We start from the raw sequence: 13142 nt of genomic DNA, 5'->3' as shown, positions 1-13142 counted from the left end.
TGCTTTATCTTTATGTAAGGTAGGTAGTAGTATTTAGTATTTGACATAATTTACTTAGTGAAATCATCTGGGCCTAGAGTTTTCTTTATGGGGACGTTTTTTGTTTTTTTGAGGCAGGATCTCACACTGATGCCCAAGCTGGAGTGCAGTGACACGATCATGGCTCACTGCAGCCTTGACCTCCCCAGGCTCAGGTGATCCCCCGACCTCAGCTTCCTGAGTAGCTGGGACTACAGGTGTGCTACCATGCCTGGCTAATTTTTGTACTTTTTTTGTAGAGCCAGGGTTTTGCCACGTGGCCCAGACTGGTATGAGGATGTTTTTGATAACAGGTTCCTTTAGTAGATATAAGGCTATTTAGACTTTTACTTTCATTTTGAGTTAGTTTTGGTAAGTTGTTTTTTTTTCCTCCAAAACATTTGTCTATTTTATCTAAATTGTCAATGTTATTGGCATAATGTTGTTCATAACATTTCCGGCCAGGTGTGGTGGCTTATGCCTGTAATCCCAAAACTTTGGGAGGCCGAGGCAGGAGGATCTTTTGAGCTCAGGAGTTCAAGACCAGCGTGGGCAACAGAGTGAGACCTCATTCTTACAAAAAATCAAAAAATTAAGCTGGACATGGTTGCTCATGCCTGTAATCCCAGCACTTTGGGAGGCCAAGGTGGGCAAATCACAAGGTCAAGAGATCGAGACCATCCTGGCCAACAGAGTGAAACCCCGTCTCTACTAAAAATACAAAAATTAGCTGGGCGTGGTGGCGTGTGCCTGTAGTCCCAGCTACTCAGGAGGCTGAGGCAGGAGAATCTTTTGAACCCAGGAGGTGGAGGTTGCAGTGAGCCGGGATCTCGCCACTGCACTCCAGCCTGGCGATAGAGCCAGACTTCGTCTCAAAAAAAAAGAAAAAAAAGAAAAATTAGCCGGGAGTGGTGGCAGGTACCAGTAATCCCAGCTGCTGAGGCAGGAGAATCGCTTGAGCCTAGGAGGCAGAGGTTGCAGGGAGGCAGAGGTTGCAGTGAGCCAAGATCGTACCACCACACTCCAGCCTAGGCTACAGAGTGAGACCCTGTATCCAAAAAAAAAAAAAAAAAAAACCATAAAATTTTCTTGGTTTTTGTTTTTGTTTTTGTTTTTGTTTTTGAGACACGGTCTCCACTCTGTCGCCCAGGCTGGAGTGCAGTGGTGTGATCTTGGCTCACCGCAACCTCTGCCTCCTGGGTTTGAGCGATTCTCCTACCTCAGCCTCCTGGGTAGCTGGATTACAGGTGCATGCCAACATGCCTGCCTAATTTTTGTGTGTGTGTGTGTGTGTGGTTTTAGTAGAGATGGGGTTTCACCATGTTGGCCAGGCTATTCTCAAACTCCTGATCTCTAGCAATCTGCCTGCCTTGACCTTCCAAAGTGCTGGGATTACAGGCATGAGCCACCGTGCCCAGCCTCTTAATTTCTTACAATTTGTTTGTTGAAGATTCTGGGCTATCTGACTAACAGAATTTACTGCAGTCTGGATTTTGCTGATTACATACTTATGATGCAGTTCTAAATGTTCTGTGTCCTTGCTATGTCCTGCAAATTAGTAGCTGGATCCAGAGGCTGGATTAAACTCTGATTTGATCACTTTGGCAAGACATTAGAAGGCATATGAATCAGTGGGCGCAGTGGCTCATACCTGTAATGCCAGCATTTTGGGAGGCTGAAGCAGTTGAATCACCTGAGGTCAGGAGTTCGAGACCAGCCTGCCAAACATGGCAAAACCCCGTCTCAAATAAAAATACAAAAATTACCCAGGTGTGGTAGCAGATTCATGTAATCCTAGCTACTGGGAGGCTGAGGCATGAGAATCACTGAACCTGGGAGGTGGAGGTTGCAATGAGCCATGATCATACCATTGGACTTCAGCCTGGGTGACAGAGTGAGATTCCATCTCAAAAAATAAAAAGAAAGAAAAAGAGAAGGCATATAAATCTAGTTTCTCTATGTTTGTGATTTTTTCAAGTGTTGCCTGTATTAATTCATTGGAGATTGCAAAATGGTGCCTTAATTCTATAATTTTATTTTATTTTATTTTATTTTATTTATTTTGAGACAGGATCTTGCTCTGTCACCCAAGCTTTAGTGAAGTGGTCGGCTCACTGCAGCCTCCACCTCCAGGGTTCAGGCGATCCTCCTACTTCAGCCTCCTGAGTAGCTGGGACCACAGGCGCAAGCCACCACACCCAGCTAATTTTTTTTTTTTCTTTTGTAGAGATGGGGTTTTGCCATGTTAGCCAGGCTGGTCTTGAACTTCTGAGCTCAAAGCGATCTTCCTGCCTCGGCCTCCCAAAGTGCTGGGATGACAGGCGTGAGCCACTGCACCCAGCCCTAGTCTTCATTTCTACAATGATTTTTTCTTGTATATCCAGTTCTTTCCTCATTCCTTTCAGAATTAGTTCTGTCATCTCGTTTCTGAGTTTTTCTAATTCTGATGTATGTTCTTTTTTTTTTTTTTTTGAGGCGGAGTCTCGCTCTGTCGCCCAGGCTGGAGTGCAGTGGCGCGATCTCGGCTCACTGCAAGCTCCGCCTCCCTGATGTATGTTCTTTCATGTATTATTTTTTTGGTGTCCTTTAGCTTGTTTGTAGTTTTGATATGCTTTGTGGCACATCTTTTTGGTGCACTTTCATTGTCTGTAGTAATGTTATTCTTCTGGTTCTTTTATTTTTTAAGAAGGCTGGAGTACAGTGGCCTGATCACAGCTCACTGCAGTCTCGACCTCCTGGGTTCAAGTGATCTTCCCACCTCAGCCTCTTGAGTAGCTGGACCACAGGCATGTGTCACAGGCATGTCACCACGCCCAACTAATTTTTGTATTTTTAGTAGAGACAGAGTTTCACCATGCTGGCCAGGATGGTCTTGATCTTTTGACCTCGTGATCCACCCACCTCGGCTTCCCAAAGTGCTGGGATTATAGGCGTGAGCCACCACGCCCAACCCTTTTTTTTTTTTTTTTTGTAGACAGTCTCACTCTATTGCCCAGGTTGGAGTGTGGTGGCACGATCTCAGCTCACTGCAACTTCTGCCTCCCGGGTTCAAGCGATTCTCCTGCCTCAGCCTCCCGAGTACCTGGGAGCCAAGTAGCCACCACGCCCGACTAATTTTTGTATTTTTAGTAGAGACAGGGTTTCACCATGTTGGCCAGGCGGGTCTCGAACTCCTGACCTTAAGTGATTCGCTCGCCTATGCATCCCAAAGTGCTGGGATTACAGGCATGAGACACTGTACCCAGCCTTGACTTTGCTACTTTTCTATTGCTCATTTTATGTGAAATTAGTTTTTTTGAACTGAAAGAATGAGGTGAGGTTCAGGAGAGTTTTTATAATATTATAGAGCTCCCTCATCTGTTGTTGCCTGTGGCACCCTTCTGCAATTTCCTGGCTCTGTTCCCCTCCTCCATGTCGGTCTTTAGCTCCTCATTTTTCCTCTGTTGTCCTCATCCTACTACATATTGATTCCACTCAGAGCTATTTTCTTTCTTATTTTTATTTTTTGATTAAGTGTCTCATTCTGTCACCCAGGCTGAAGTGCAAGTAGCAGTATCTCTGCTCACTGCAGCCTCACCTTCTGGGCTCAAGTGATCTTCCCACCTCAGCCTCCTGAGTAGCCAGGACCACAGGCGTGTGCCACCACACCCAGTTTTTTTAATTTTCGTAGAGACGGGGTCTTGCTATGTTGCCTGGGCTAGTCTCAAACTCCAGGGCTCAAGTGATCCTTCTGTCTTGGCCTCCCAAAGTGCTGGGATTATAGGCAGGAGCCACTGTGCACATCCTCTCTCCCAGGAATTTATCCTCAGTGTGGGGCATGGTCATAGAAGGAAGCCCTCGTGGGTCAGTTTTGACAGTTTATAGGGAACCAGACCTGTTCCTGCCCTTTAGTCCTTCCCACTGTGGGCTCCTTTCACTCACCTGCTATTTCATTTCATTTTATTTTTTATTTATTTTATTATTATTATTTTTGAGATGGAGTCTCGCTCTGTCACCCAGGCTGGAGTGCAGTGGCCCGATCTTGGCTTATTGCACCCTCTGCTTCCTGCCTTAGCCTCCTGAGTAACTGGGACTATAGTTACTCCTGGCTAATTTTTTGTATTTTTAGTAGAGACGGGGTTTCACCGTGTTAGCCAGGATGGTCTCAATCTCCTGACTTCGTGATCTGCCTACCTCAGCCTCCCAAAGTGCTGGGATTACAGGTGTGAGCCACCGCGTCCAGCCTCATTTTATTTTTAAAATTAATTAATTTATTATTTTATTTTATTTTACTTTGGAGACAGAGTCTCACTCTGTTGCCCAGGCTGGGGTGCAATGGCGTGATCTTGGCTCACTGCAACTTCTGCCTCCTGGGTTCAAGCAATTCTCATGCCTCAACCTCCCAAGTAGATGAGATTACAGAGGTGTACCACCAAACCTGGCTATTTTTTTTTTAATTTTTAGTAGAGATGGGATTTTCACTCTCTTGGCCAGGCTGGTCTTAAACTCCCGACCTCAGGTGATCCACCTGCTTTGGCCTCCCAAAGTGCTGGGATTACAGGCATGAGCCACCACACCTGGCCTGTTGTTTTTTTTCCCTTAACTATACATTTGCTGTCTCAGTTTTTATTTGGGAATTCAAAGAGATTGAAAAGCTGCTACCATAGCCATCGTCTTCCCAGATCTCCTCCCTTTGTCCTTTGATGTCTGTAGGATCTATAGTGGCATCCTCTCATTCCTGATATATACTTTGTGCTTCTTCATTTTATTCTTGGTTAATCTTGCTAGGAGTGTATCTATTTTCTTAATCTTTTTAAAGGACCATCTATTGGCTTTGTTAATTTTCTCAGTGTTTCTCTCTTTTTCGTTTCATTGAATTTTACTTGATCTTTATTATTTTCTTCTTTCTACTTTGGTGTTTGTTTTGTTTGTTTGTTTGTTTTTGTTTTTCTTTTGTTTTGTTTTGAGGCAGAGTCTTGCTCTGTCACCCAGGCTGGAGTTTAGTGATGTAATCACAGCTGACTGCAGCCTCCACTTCTTGGGCTGAAGGGATCCTCTCACCTTAGCCTCCTTAGTAGCTCAGATTATAGGTATGCACCACCACTTTCAGCTAATTTTTTATTTTGTATGGACAGGGTCTTACTATGTTGCCCAGGCTGGTCTCAAACTCCTGGCCTCAAGTGATCCTTCTGCCTCAGCCTTCCAAAGTGCTGGGATTACAGACATGAGCCACCATGCCCAGCCTCCTTCCTTCTACTTTATATTTAATTTGCTCAGCTTCCTACAGCTTCTGCGTTTTATTTTTATTTTTTACATTTATTTGTGTATTTATTTTTGGGACAGAGTCTCACTCTGTCGCCCAGGCTAGAGTGCAGTGGTGTGATCTCAGCTCACTGCAACCTCTGCCTCCTGGGTTCAAGCGATTCTCCTGCCTCAGCCTCCTGAGTAGCTGGGACTACAGGCGTGCCCCACCACAGCCAGCGAATTTTTGTATTTTTTTTTTTAATTTTTATTTATTTATTTATTTTTTGAGACGTAGTCTCACTCAGTCGCCCAGGCTGGAGTGCAGTGGTGCGATCTCAGCTCACTGCAAGCTCCGCCTTTCTCCTGCCTCAGCCTCCCAAGTAGCTGGGACTACAGGCGCCCGCCGCCACGCCCGGCTAATTTTTTGCATTTTCAGTAGAGATGGGGTTTCACTGTGTTAGCCAGGGTGGTCTCCATCTCCTGACCTCGTGATCCAACCGCCTTGGCCTCCCAGAGTGCTGGGATTACAGGTGTGAGCCACTGTGCCCGGCCGAATTTTTGTATTTTTAGTAGAGACGGGGTATCACCATGTTGGCCAACCTGGTCTTGAACTCTTGACCTCAAATGATCCACCCACCTCAGCCTCCCAAAGTGCTGGGATTACAGATGTAAGGCACCTTGCCTGGATTATTTTATTTTATTATTTGAGAGAGGGTCTCACTCTGTCACCCAGGCTGGAGTGCAGCAGTGTGATCTTGGCTCACTGCAACCTCCGCCTCCTGGGTTCATGCGATCCTCCCACCTCAGCCTCCTGAGTAGCTGGGACCACAGGTGCATGTCACCATGCCTGACTAATTTTTGTATGCATATATATATACACACACATACATATATATATATGTGTATATACACACACATATATAATACACATATATATATATATATTTGTTTGTTTGTTTTTGTAGAGACAGGGTTTTGCCATGTTGTCCAGACTGGTCTCAAACTCCTGGATTCAAGTGATCCACCTGCCTCAGCCTCCTAAAGTGCTGGGATTATAGGAGTGAGCCACTGTGCCTGGCCCTCCAGCTTCTTAAGGTAGAAACTTAGATCATTAGACAATTGATTTTAAGCCTCTATTCTCTTATAAGCTATAAATTTCTCTCTAAGCATTCTTTATCTACACTGTATTCATTTTTACTATTGTATTTTATTATTGCTCAGTTAAAAATGTCTTACGGCCAGGAGTGGTGTCTCATGCCTGTAATACCAGCACTTTGGGAGGCTAAGGCAGATGGCCACGAGTTCGAGACCAGCCTGGGCAACAAAGCAAGGCCTTGGCTCTACTAAAAAGTAAAATTAAATTTAAAAAATTATTGGCCGGGCGCGGTGGCTCACACTTGTAATCCCAGCACTTTGGGAGGCCCAGTTGGGAGGATCACAAGGTCAGGAGATTGATACCATCCTGGCTAACATCGTGAAACCTTGTCTCTACTAAAAACACAAAAAAATTAGCTGGGCGTGGTGGCGGGCACTCGTAGTCCTAGCTACTCGGGAGGCTGAGGCAGGAGAATGGCATGAAACTGGGAGGCGGAGCTTGCAGTGAGCCAAGATGGCACCACTGCACTCCAGCCTGGGCGACAGAGTGAGACTCCGTCTCAAAAAAAAAAAATTATTAATAGCAAAACATGGTGGTGCACACCTGTGGTCTCAACTATTCAGGAGGCTGAGGTGGGAGGATCACTTGAGTCCAAGAGTTGAAGGCTGCAGTAAGCTATGATCAAGCCACTGTACTCCACCCTGGGCAACAGAGCAAGACCCTGTCTCAATTTTTTTTTTTTTTTTTTTTTGAGACAGAGTTTTGCTCTTGTTGCCCAGGCTGGAGTGCAGTGGTGCAATCTCGGCTCACTACAACCTCCACTTCCCAAGTTCAAATGATTATCCTGCTTCAGCCTCCCAAGTAGCTGGGATTACAGGCATGCGCCACCATGCCCGGCTAATTTTTTTGCATTTAGTAGAGACAGGGTTTCATCATGTCGGCCAGGCTGGTCTCGAACTCCTGAACTCAGGTGATCCACCTGCCTCGGCCTCCCAAAATGCTGGGATTACAGGCATGAGCCATCACACTCAGCCTCAAATTTTTAAAAACACAAAAATAAAATAAAATTCTTATAATTTCCTTTGTTATTTCTTCTTTTCCTGTGGGTTAATTAGGAGTCTTTTTTTCTTTTTTTGAGTCAGGGTCTTGCTCTGTAGCCCAGAATGGAGTGCAGTGACATGATCACAGCTCACTGCAGCCTCAACCTCCTAGACTTAAGTGATCCTCCCACTTCAGCCTCCTGAGTAGCTAGGACTAAAGGCATGTACCACCACTCCTAGCTAATTTTTTATTATTTGTGGAGACAGGGTCTCACCATGTTGCCCAGGCTGGTCTCAAACTCCTGGTCTCAAGAAATCCTCCTGCCTTAGCCTCCCAAAGTGCTGGGATTACAGACATGAGCCACTGCACCCAGCCTAGAAGTATACTGTTTAACTACCAAATATTTCAGACTTTTCTAGAAAGTCTATTCTTACCGATTTCTCATGTAATTCAGAGAACATATTCTGTAAGTTGTTGATTTTTAAAAATTTATTCAGACATGTTTTATAGCCCAGAATGTGGCCCATCTGGGGAATGTTGCTTACCCCATTGAAAAGAACATCTATTCTTCAGTTGTTGGGTATTCTGCAAGTGTCAATTTGATCAAATGTTTGATAGTATTGTTCAAGTCTTCTATATATTTGCAGAATTTTTGTCAACTTGTTCTGTCAACAGATGAAACAAACAGAAAACAAGTAGCAAATGGAAGCCTTAAATCTAAACATGTCAATGATTACACTAAATGTAAGTGGAATAAACACTGCAGTTAAAAAACAGACTGTCAGACTGAAAAAAGAGCTAGATTCATGTGCTGTCTACAAGAGGGATTTTATTTTTAGTTTTAGTTTTTTGAGGCAGTGTCTCATTCTGTCACCCAGGCTAGAGTACAATGGTGCATTGATGGCTTACTGGTCTTCAACCTCCTGGGCTCAAGTGATCCTCCCACATCAGCCCCCAACTAGCTGGGACTACAGGTGCACACCACCACATCTGGCTGATTTTTGTATTTTTTAAATAGAGATGGGGTTTCACCATGTTGCCCAGACTGGTCTTGAAATCCTGGGCTAAAGCAATCCACCTGCCATGGCCTTGCAAAGTGTTGGGATTACAGGGATAAGCCACAATGCCTGGTCAAGAGATGAATTTTAAACACAAAAATACAAATACATTGAAGGTAGATGGTTGGGGCAAATACATCATGTAAACACTAATCAAAGGAATGTGGGAAATTAGTATTAGGCAAAATAAACTTCAAGAAAGGAGTATTACCAGAGAAAAAGAGGGACATTTAAAAATGATAAAAGGACCAATACATGAAAAATACTTAAAAATTTAAACTTTATGGACCGGGTACAGTGGGACACGCCTGTAATCCCAGCACTTTGAGAGGTCGAGGCAGGTGAATCACCTGAGATCAGGAGTTTGAGACCAGCCTGACCAACAGGGTGATACCCCATCTCTACCAAAAATACAAAATTAGGCCTGGCGCAGAGGCTCACACCTGTAATCCCAGCACTTTGGGAGGCCGAGGTGGGTGGATCACAAGGTCAACAGGCTAGTTTGAGACTAGCCTGGCCAACATGGTGAAACCCTGCCTCTAGTAAAAATACAAAAATTAGCTGGATGTGGTGGCAGGCATCTGTAATCCCAGCTACTTGGGAGGCTGAGGCAGGAGAATTGTTTGAACCCAGGAGGTGGAGGTTGCAGTGAGCCGAGATCATGCCATTGCACTCCAGCCGGGGTGACAAGGCCACACTCCATCTCAAAAAAAAAAAAAAAATTTGCTGGGTATGGTGGCACATCCCTGTAATCCCAGCTACTCAAGAGGCTAGGCAGAGACAGGAGAATTGCTTGAACCAGGGAGGCGGAGGTTGCGGTGTGCTGAGATTGCACCATTGCACTCCAGCCTGGGTAACAAGAGTGAAATTTCGTCTCAAAAAAAAAAAAAAAAAAAAAAATTAGCCAGGCATGGTGGCACACACCCGTAATCCCAGCTACTCGGGAGGCTAAGGCAGGAGAATTGCTTGAACTGGGGAGGCAAAGGTTGCAGTGAGCCGAGTTGCACCACTCTACTCCAGCCTGGGTGACAGAGCGAGACTGTCTCAAAAGAAAAGAAAAGAAAAGAAAAAGAGTAATACACCCAGGACTGGAGTTGGAGTTTTATTATTATTCAAGTCGGTCTCCCTGAGCATTCGAGGATCAGAGTTTTTAAAGATAATTTGGCAGGTAGGGACTTGGGAAGTGGGGAGTGATGATTGGTCAGGTTGGAGATGGAGTCATAGGGGTCAAAACGAGGTTTTCTTACTGTGTTTTGCTCCTGGGTGGGATGGCAGCACTGGGTGAGCCAGATGACTGGTCTGGATGGCGTCAGCTGATCCATCCAGTGCAGGGGCTGCAAAATATCTCAGGCACTGATCTTAGGGTTTACAATAGTGATGTTATCCCCAGGAGCAATTTGGGGAGGTTCAGCCTCTTGGAGCCAGAGGTTGCACGATCCCTAAACCATAATTTCTAATCTGGTAGCTAATTTGTTAGTCCTGTGTATTGCTCCATTTTCACACCGCTTATAAAGACCTACCCACCAATGGGAAATTTACAAAAGAAAGAGGTTTAATGGACTTACAGTTCCACATGGCTGGAGGCCTCACAATCATGCTGGAAGGCAAGGAGGAGTGAGTCATGTTTTACATGAATGGCAGCAGGCAAAGAGAGAGAGTTTGTGCAGGGAAACTCCCCCATATAAAACCATCAGACCTCATGAGCCTTATTCGCTATCACAGATCAGCATGGGAAAGACCTGCTCCCATGATTCAGTTACCTCCCATTGTGTCCCTCCCATAACATGTGGGAATTCAAGATGAGATTTGGGTGGGGACACAGCCAAACCATATTATCCCTCAAAGGCAGACTTGTCCCCAGGCAGGAAGGGGGTCTTTTTGAGAAAAGGCTATTATCAATTTTGTTTCAGAGTCAAACAATGAATTGAAGTCCTTCCCAAAGTTGGTTTGCCCAACACCCAGGAATGAACAAGGACAGATTACAGGTTAGAAGGAAGATGGAATTGATTAGGTCTGATCTCTCTCACTGTCATAACTCCCTCAGTTACAATTTTTGCAAAGGCGGTTTCACTCTGGCCTAGTCCTTTGAGTTATTGCTCTCAGATGTACTATACCTACATACGTTATAAACACCAGAATATGGTTATAGTGTTTGTTTTAACATGTCATATGTCTTTTAAAGAGAATAATTTTTTTAAAGTCAGACTTTTATATTAACCAAAGAAGTTTCCTATTGCTGCTGTAACAAATCGACACAAATTAGTGGTGGAAAACAACACAAATGAATTTTGAGTTTTGGAGGTCAGAAGTCTAAGATATGTCTCATTAGGGTAAAATCAAGGTGCTGGCAGGGCTGTGTTCTTTTTTGGAGGCTTTAATGGATAATCCATTTCCTTCAATTTTCCAGGTGACACTGACTCCTCTGCCTCCCTCTTCCATTGATGAGGACCCTTGTGATTACACTGGACCCATCCAGATAAGCCAGGATAATCTCCCCATCAAAGAGTCAGACAATCGGCTGGGTGTGGTGGCTCATGCCTGCAATGCCAGCACTTTGGGAAGCTGAGGTGGGTGGATCACCTGAGGTCAGGAATTCGAGACCAGTCTGGCCAACATGGCAAAACACTGTCTCTACTAAATATACAAAAATTAGCCGGGCATGGTGGCATGTGCCTGTAAGTCCAGCTACTAGGGGGGCTGAGGCAGGAGGATCACTTGAACCTGGGAGGCGGAGGTTGCAGTGAGCCGAGATTGCACCACTGCACTTCAGCCTGGGCAACAGAGCAACACTCTGTCTCAAGAAAATAAAATAAAATGAAAGTCAGACAATTAACAGACTAATTCCATCTGCAGTATTAATTCTTCTTTGCTATGTAACCTATCACATTCCAGATTCTGGAGATTGAGGCATGACTTTTTTTTTTTTTTTTTTTGTGAGACAGAGTCTCACTCTGTCGCCCAGGCTGGAGTGCAGTGGCCAAATCTCTGCTCACTGCACGCTCCGCCTCCCGGGTTTACGCTATTCTCCTGCCTCAGCCTCCCGAGTAGCTGGGACTACAGATGCCCGCCACCTCGCCCAGCTAGTTTTTTTTTTGTATTTTTAAGTAGAGATGAGGTTTCACCGTGTTAGCCAGGATGGTCTTGATCTCCTGACCTCGTGATCTGCCCGTCTCGGCCTCCCAAAGTACTGGGATTACAGGCTTGAGCCACCGCGCCCGGCCAACTTTTTTTTTTTTTTTTTTTTTGAGACAGGGTCTCTCTCTGTTGCCCAGGCTGGAGTGCAGTGGTGTGATCTTGGCTCACTGCAGGCTCAACCTCTGGGGCTCAAGTGATCCTCCTGCTGTAGCCTCCCAAGCAGCCAGGACTACAGGAACACGCCACGCCACCACACTTCCATAATTTTTGTTTATTTTTTGTAAAGATGAGGTCTCACTATGTTGCCCAGGGTGGTCTTGAACTCCTGGACTCATGCAATCCTCCTGCCTTGGCCTCCTAAAGTGCTGGGATTACAGGTGTGAGCCACCCAGACTATGAACATCTTTTAGATGCTGTTATTCTGTCTACCACATCCATATATTTACCATTTTTGGTGATCCTCATTCCTTCCTGTAGATTGTTGGGTGACATTTATTTTTATTTTTATGTATTTATTTTTTTAGACGAAGTCTCACTCTGTCACCCAGGCTAGAGTACAATGGGCGGTCTCTGCTCACTGCAAACTCCACCTCCCAGGTTCAAGTGATTCTACCGCCTCAGCCTCCCAAGTAGCTGGGACTACAGGCGCATGCCACCACACCCGGCTAATTTTTGTATTTTTAGTAGAGACGGGGTTTCACTGTGTTGGCCAGGCTTGTCTTGAACTCCTAACCTTGTGATCCACCCACCTCAGCCTCCCAAACTGCTGGGATTACAGGTGTGAGCCACCACGCCTGGCCTATTTTTATTTTTATTTTTTGGCACAGGGTCTCACTGTGTCACCCAGGCTGGGGTACAGTGGTACAGTCACAGCTCACTGCAGCCTCAACCTCCTGGGTTCATTGATCTTCCTTACCTCAGCCTCCTGAGTAGCTGGGACTACAGGCACACACCACCACGCCCAGTTAATTTTTTTTTTTTTGGCAGGATCTTGATCTGTCACCCAGGATGGAGTACAAGAGTATGATCTGGGCTCACTGCAACCTCCACTTCCCGGGGTCAAGCAATCCTCCCACCTCAGCCTCCCTAGTAGGTGGGACTACAGGCACACCCACCATGCCTGGCTAATTTTTGTATTTTTTCAGAGACAGCATTTCACCCTGTTACCCAGTCTACTCCTGGGCTCAAGTGATCTGCCCACCTCTGCCTCCCAAAGTGTTGGAATCGTAGGGATGAGCCACCAAGCCTAGCCTGTTATTTTCTTTAGTGTGAAGAATTTTCCTCAGGATTTCAAGTTTGATGGGGATAAATCTACTGTTTTTGTTGATTTTAAATTGTCTGTATTTTGTTTTCATTTTATTTTATTTTTTAATTAAAGGCTGGGCACAGTGGCTGACCCCTATAATTCCAGCACTTTGGGAGGCTAAGGTGGTAGGATTGCTTGAGCCCAGGAGTTTGAGACCACCCTGGGTAACATACTGAGACCTTGTCTCTACAAACAATCAAAAAATTAACTGGGCATGGTCATGCATGCCCGTGGTCCTAGTTACTTGGGAAGCTGAGGTGGGAGG

At 45.2% G+C, this 13142-nt stretch overlaps 1 protein-coding gene across 2 annotated transcripts in view; it reads left to right on the top strand.

Moving 5' to 3' along the window:
• Window positions 1-13142, top strand: part of RAD54L (RAD54 like) — a 49681-nt gene that overhangs the window by 1192 nt on the left and 35347 nt on the right. The window contains exon 1 of one of the 2 annotated variants that reach the window (XM_077958733.1): window positions 10844-11003. The exons of the other annotated variant lie outside the window; for it this stretch is intronic. The gene's annotated coding sequence lies outside the window, so the exon portion shown is untranslated. Of the gene's footprint in view, window positions 1-10843; window positions 11004-13142 lie in introns of those variants that run through there. 2 annotated transcript variants of the gene reach the window in all.

This window comes from Macaca mulatta, chromosome 1 (genome assembly GCF_049350105.2).
Source record: "Macaca mulatta isolate MMU2019108-1 chromosome 1, T2T-MMU8v2.0, whole genome shotgun sequence".
Taxonomy (NCBI): Eukaryota; Metazoa; Chordata; class Mammalia; order Primates; family Cercopithecidae; genus Macaca; species Macaca mulatta.
The sequence above is the reverse complement of the archived record's forward strand: the minus strand, read 5'-3'. Positions and strand labels throughout refer to the sequence as shown.